Genomic DNA, 6366 nt, shown 5'->3' with positions numbered 1-6366 from the left:
AAACTGGGAGACATCTCACTATGTAACTGGAATCTATACTACAAAGCCATAGTGTGGTATTGGCATAAAGAAAGACTCTCTAACCAGAACAGAATATCCAAGGATAAAACCCCATATATGTAGTCAGCAAAATTTTAACAAAGGAGCTTGAGAGCACGCAATGGAATAATGAAAGCCTTTTCAGCAAATGGTGCTGGAAGAATTACATAACCATATACAAGGTATTAGAACTGGATCCATATCTCACACCTTACACAAAAATCAACTCAAAGTACATCAATATGTAAAATATTGAATATGTAAAATATAGTGAGGAAAATGTAGGCATTCAAACCTAGACCTCAAAGAAGTCTTCAATAATACTATGCCATTGACAAAGAATCAAAGCTAAATAGAGTCAAGTAGAATCAAAACTAAATAAATGGGACTATATAAAACTTAAAAGTATTGTATGGCAAAAGAAACATGGGATAAAACTAAAGAACAGATGAGTGAGTGAAAACATTTGCCCTCAATAGATCAGAGCTGATATCCAGGATCTAAGTACACAGATCATCAACAACAAAAATCTAAAAACCCCATTAAAAATGGGGAGAGGAAACGAACAGACACTTCTCTGAGGAAGACCGATGGTTGGCCAAAAGGCACATGAAAAAATGTTCATCACTTATTATTAGGTAAATCCACATCAAGATGACAATGAGATATCTTATGCCATTGAAAATTGCATATATCCAAAATACTGTGTGATACCTTCTTTTAAACCAAATCAACCAAACAAACAAATGCTCAGGAGCTCCTTGGAAATCTGCCTTTCATAAATGAATGAATAGAAAGTGTCTTCTAATTATATCTGAGACTGCCACTCCCTGGAGGGTTCTAGCCATCTCTTCCCTAACAGTAGTATGACCTACTTTGGGAAAAACTATTGTGGTGATAAACTTTGGTTTTCTATATTAACATGATGGAAATAGAATAATGTTGAGATTTTGCTTATCAAAAAATTATGTATTTACTGAGAACTTTCCTAGTGCCTGATACTACCTTAAACACTGTCTGCAAATTATTTAGAGATCTTCATAGTCTCTCATGCAGTTGCTTTGGCTGGCTCAGGCTACTCCTTCCAAAAGGCAGGTATTTAGTGAGGCATAATTCCTTCCTTCCTTCCTTCCTTCCTTCCTTCCTTCCTTCCTTCCTTCCTCCCTCCCTCCCTCCCTTCTTTCCTTCCTTCCTTCTTTCTTCATTATCACAAACCGTGTAGTCATTTTCCCCACGTTTAGGGAAATTGTAGAGGTCACCACATCCAGAGTGCAATAGATAAACCTCATAAAGAAAAAAGCACCTTCAAGATCATGGTACCTCTTTTTTTTTTTTCCCCTTTATTTTATTTTTTTTTTTAAAGTTGTAGATTTACAATTTTTTGTGCTTTGGTTTCAATTATACAATGATCAGATACCCATCCCTCCACCAGTGCCCATTTTCCACCATCATGGATAATATCCCTCCCACCCACATCCCCCCATCCCCCCTGTCTCTGTGGCAGGGCAATCCCCTGTGTTCTCTCTCTCCTTTTGGGTGTTGTGGTCTGCAAAAGAGGCATTGAGTGGCAAACATGTTCAGTCCATAGTCTACTTTCTACATGCATCTCCCCTCCTGGGAGGATCCTCTAAACATCCTTTATTTGGTGCTCCCTTCTCTATCTGAACAGCCCTTTGCTCTAGGATACCCGGCTGGCCTCTAAGTTATGGAGTAATCCTCCTGGTGCTGATCTCAGCTATTCTTGGGTATTAATCTCATACTTTGTTACTTTATATCCCCCAGATGAATGCAATCTTTCTATGTCTATCCCTCTCTTTCTGACTCATTTCGCTTAGCATGATACTTTCCATATTGTACCATTTGTATGTAAATTTCATGACTTCATCTTTTCTAAGAGCTACATAGTACTCCATTGTGTAGATGTACCAAAGTTTCTTTAACCAGTCATCTGTTCTTGGGCACTCAGGTTTCTTCCAGTTTCTGGCTATTGTAAAGAGTGCTGCAATGAACAAACAAGTGCAGATGTCACTTCGACTATACATTTTTGCCTCTCTGGGATATATTCCCAGGAGTGGTATTGCTGGGTCAAACGGGAGCTCAATTTCTAATTTTTTGAGAATCGTCCATACTGTTTTCCAGAAGGGCTGAACCAGTGGACATTCCCACCAACAGTGAAGGAGTGTCCCTTTCTCGCCACATCCACGCCAGCATCGGTTGCTTTTGTTCTTTTGAATGTGGGCCAGTCTCTGAGGTGTGAGATGGTATCTCATTGTGGTTTTGATCTGCATCTCCCTGATGATTAATGATGTAGAGCATTTTCTCATGTGCTTTTTTGCCATTCGGATTTCTTCTTTGAGAAAGTTTCTGTTCATTTCATTGCCCCATTTTTGGATGGGGTTGGATGTTTTCTTCTTGTGGAGTTTAACCAGTATTTTGTATATCCTGGATATCAACCCCTTGTCAGATGTGTATTCGGTGAATATCCTTTCCCATTCTGTAGACTGTCTTTGTATTTTGGTCACTGTTTCTTTGGAGGTGCAGAAGCTTCTTAGTTTAAGATAGTCCCATTTATCTATCTCTGTTTTCACTTGCTCAGCCAGTGGCGTGGCATCTTTGAAGATACCATTAGCTTCAATGTCATGGAGGGTTTTGCCAACTTTATCTTCAATGTACCTTATGGTTTCTGGTCTGATGTTGAGGTCTTTAATCCATTTTGATCTTACTTTTGTACATGGTGTTAGGCAGAGTTCTGAGCCTATTTTTTTGCATGTAGCCGTCCAGTGATGCCAACACAATTTATTAAAGAGGCTTTCCTTACTCCACTTCACATTACTTGCACCTTTATCAAAGATTAGATGAGCATATGATTGAGGAGAGATGTCAGTGTATTCAACCCTGTTCCATTGGTCTGCAGTTCTGCCTTTGTTCCAGTACCATGCTGTTTTAATTATTACTGCTTTGTAGTACAGTTTGAAGTTCGGGAGGTTGATTCCTCCCATTTTCTTTTTCCCAAGAATTGCTTTAGCTATTCGTGGGGGCTTATTGTTCCATATAAATTTCAAGAGTGTTTGCTCCATTTCTTTGAAGAATGTCATGGGTATCCTTATAGGGATTGCATTGAATTTATACAGTGCTTTCGGTAGTATTGCCATTTTGACAGTGTTAAGTCTCCCGACCCATGAGCAGGGGATATCTTTCCATTTCCTCATGTCCTCTTTTATTTCCTGAAGTAGCGTTTTGTAGTTTTCTTTGTACAGGTCCTTTACTTCCTTAGTTAAGCTGATTCCTAGGTACTTGATTTTCTGGGGCACAATTGTGAATGGGATTGTTTTTTTCATGTTGCTTTCTTCTCTCTCACTGTTTGCGTATAGGAAAGCCATGGACTTTTGGGTATTGATTTTATAACCTGCAACTTTACTATACGAGTCTATTGTTTCTAGGAGTTTTTTGGTGGAAGTTATTGGGTTCTCTAAGTAGAGTATCATATCATCTGCAAATAGTGAGAGCTTGATTTCTTCCTTTCCTACCTGAATGCCCTTAATATCTTTTTCCTGCCTAGATCATGGTACCTCTTCTGCCAGGTAAGCATGGTATCTTTTTTCTTGTTAGTTAATTTATCTAAGGTATATTAAATAAATTTTATATTTTTATTAAAATATAAATATATGCCTCTTGGAGAGCCCAGCAAGCTACTGAGAGTATCCTGCCCACACGGGCAGAGCCTGGCAAGCTACTGGTGGCGTATTCGATATGCCAAATCCAGTAAAGACTACAGGTCTCATTTCCCTGACTGTGAAAGAGTCTCCAATCATAGGGAAAAGATGAGTAAGAAGACGCTGCTAAAATCTCAGGGCTGAGAGGAATAGAGATGTTACTGATACTCGAGTAAATCAATGAACAATGGGATGACAATGATATAGTGATATATTACATTACCTCCAATAAAAAATATAAATTTTGAGTCAGTAAAATAATTAAAAAATAGTCCTGGTTTTGGAAAAGGGTGTGTACTAGTATTAAAACCATCAGAGAGGTAGAGAGAAAAATAATATTTTATCTGAGAAAAGATTTAAAAAACACTGAACTTAAGATAAAAAGGAATGAATTTGGTGATTAGGACTCTTTCAATCTTTATCAGTCTCTAGTAGTACTGTAGCACTGTCCTTCCATTGTTCATCAATTTGCTCGAGTGGGCACCAGTAACATCTCCATTGTGAGACTTGTTACTGTTTTTTGGCATATCGAATGTCATGGGTAGCTTGCCAGGCTTTGCCATGCGGGCGGGATACTCTCAGTAGCTTACCAGGCTCTCCGAGAGGAATGGAGGAATAGAACCTGGGTCAGCCACATGCAAGGCAAAGGCCCTACCCACTGTGCTATCGCTCCAATCCTAGTGTATAGAATAATTAAAACTAGTCATATTCTTCAATCATTCAAGGCCCAGTGTCATCCTGAATGATAATGAGTTGTTTTATCCCATAGTTAACATTTTCACAACTGGGGCTGTGACAGCATAGTTCTATTTTAATGAATACCGACTGCACACTTTCTGTCATTGAATTAGAACTTCCTCAAGAATGCAAAATTAAAATCTCATTAGCCCAGCTTTACAGATATATGACTAATCTTGGAAGAATTCAAGCCAAGCTGAAAAATTTACAGGTACAATGGTTTTATGGCTGAAAACTCTGGGACACTCTTGGGATGGGATTGAGGTGAGTCCTCATCCTGCTAAAGCTCCATCATTGGCACCCACCTCTACCCTACATTCATCCCAACACAAACTGAATAAACTGAGGCACACTGTATCAGGAACTGCACAGGAAGAACAGGATAGTAACCATAGAATGAAGACTTGTTTAACTCTGGGGCTGGTTTCCTGATACATCAGCAGCTGCAACTAAGTGAGTAGGTCTATGGATGGGAAAAGTCAGATATTTTGCACATTAAGATGCAAAGAGGCAAAATTTTGAGGTTCTTTGGTGCAGGGGTGGGGAAACAGTAGAGAGGCAGCAATACAGGGAGTAGTCCTTTATTTGGAAGGGTTTTTTCTATAGCACAGTGGTAGAGCGTTTGCCTTGCTGGCAGCTAGCCCGACGGAGCTGGGTTCGATTCCTCTGCCCCTCTCAGAGAGCCTGGCAAGCTACCGAGAGCATTTCGCCTGCATGGCAAAGCCTGGCAAGCTACCCATGATGTATTCAATATGCCAAACACAGTAACAAGTCTCACAATGGAGACGTTACTGGGCCCACTCGAGCAAATCGGTGAACAATAGGAGGACAGTGACAGTGGCAGCGTTCACTAACCCTGTCCTTTGACTTTTTATGAAGATTTTATTGCATAAGCGTGATTGATCAAACTATCAGCTGTTGGTGATTTATTAGCCACCAGGCCCTGTCCTTTCTCCTGAGATTGAAAGAGGGACTGAAATTCTAATTATCTTATTATAAGCTGGGTACCCCAGAGGTTATTCCAGTTCTCCCAGCCACCAATAATATTGAAGCAGGCAGGCAGTGAGTTCTTAGGAATGAGTTCTTAGGAAGTAAACCAACTAGCCCCAAGGCTGCTAAAAAGCTGCCTTGTGGATACAGGCCCTAAGGTCTGATAAGACCTGTATCTGGTGCCAGCAAAGAACCAGAGAAGGCTGGAACACCCCCACCCCCAACCCCCACCGAGATAAGCTCCAGCAGGAACAAAGTCCAGGAAAGGAATATCAAAGAAGAGCATCAATTACTCCCAACTCTACCTCTTGATAACCACCCTAACCATGGACTCTTACCTAGGTTGAAAGCCCCATGTGTACTGTGTACTTTCATGCCGCCATATTTGCATATCTAATGATGGGATGTGTTCTGTGGCTTTTTCTCTCTCCACTCTGGAAAGGCCCACATTCTCTATTGAGCATAGTGTTCTCTCTCTCCCTCTCCCTCCATCTCTTCATAACTTTTAACTTCACTTCTCAATCTTCTCCTTAAATTCTTTTCTGTGACGGAAAGGTGAGAACCCAAAAGGTCTGGGTAAAGTCTAGGACTTACTTTCCTTTCCTTTATGGAGCAAAGCTCATGGCATACTCTTATCAGCCCTACATGTCCTTACAGTCTTACATTTCCCCAGGTGGCAGAGGTCGATAGAAAACCACAGATTTTCTTCTCAAGTCTGCCGCCTCTCACCTCCCCATTTCACATAAGTCACCCAGGGACTCCACTGGCATTGATACCATTAGCAGGAACTCCAGTAAAATGAAGAGTACCTTTACATGAATAATAATGACATCTGTATTGCTATAATCACTTATAAAATTACAAGAGATTTTAGCATCGGAAAAGG

This window comes from Sorex fumeus, unplaced genomic scaffold (genome assembly GCF_029834395.1).
Source record: "Sorex fumeus unplaced genomic scaffold, SorFum_2.1 ptg000043l, whole genome shotgun sequence".
Lineage (NCBI taxonomy): Eukaryota > Metazoa > Chordata > Mammalia > Eulipotyphla > Soricidae > Sorex > Sorex fumeus.
Note: the sequence above shows the minus strand (reverse complement) of the source record.